Here is an 821-nt window from a genome sequence, read left to right on the forward strand (position 1 = left end):
GTATTTAAGATTGTGTTGGCCGAAACTTTTAAAAAAATAAAGAGTGTTTTAAGATTATATTGGATACAATTCATTTTATTTAAACAATTATAACCAGCGAATTAGTAATTCTCTTAATTAATATAATAATCAAAAAAGATTATATACATTATATCAATGGTTAATATTGATAAAGAGATAAAATAATAGAAGGGCAATATTTTTGTCCTGGACCTTAATTTATGATTTTGCTAATAAAAATTTAATACCTCTTAAAAATGTTTAACTTTAATTTTAAGTTGCATTTCTAATACCACCATAAGTAACGTTTATAACTAATGTATGCTTTATTTCCTTTGATAACTCAAATTCGTTCAGAATATAAGTTTTTCTACTCTGATAGGCCTATATATTTAAAAATCACTTGGGGCTCTCACTTGGTTAATAGTTTAGTAAAAATAGTTTAAAATTTAGCTGAATCTGGAAGTAACTTTAAATCAATTTCTGTCATACGGATACGAATCCGTAATCTATAAGGATGGAATTTTTTTTTTAAGGATATAAAATAGTTTACTACTATCTGAAGGTCTGTGTCCCTGATATCGCTGAATATGACTGTATATTCTTCGGTTTATTTGCAATAACTCCTAAAGTAACTGAAAATTAATTATAAACTAATGGCTGATACATTTAATAATCTTCAATTTGAATCCTAATTCACTTATTTTCATAATTCCCAAAATATTTATAACAAACAACGATAAAAAAAAATCAAATTCTGAATTTACTACGGCTCCTGGGCCAAAATTGTAACCTCCGCCCTCAGCGGACCCAGCCCAACC

Source organism: Halyomorpha halys, unplaced genomic scaffold (genome assembly GCF_000696795.3).
Source record: "Halyomorpha halys isolate HHAL.00 unplaced genomic scaffold, Hhal_1.1 Scaffold362.1, whole genome shotgun sequence".
NCBI lineage: Eukaryota > Metazoa > Arthropoda > Insecta > Hemiptera > Pentatomidae > Halyomorpha > Halyomorpha halys.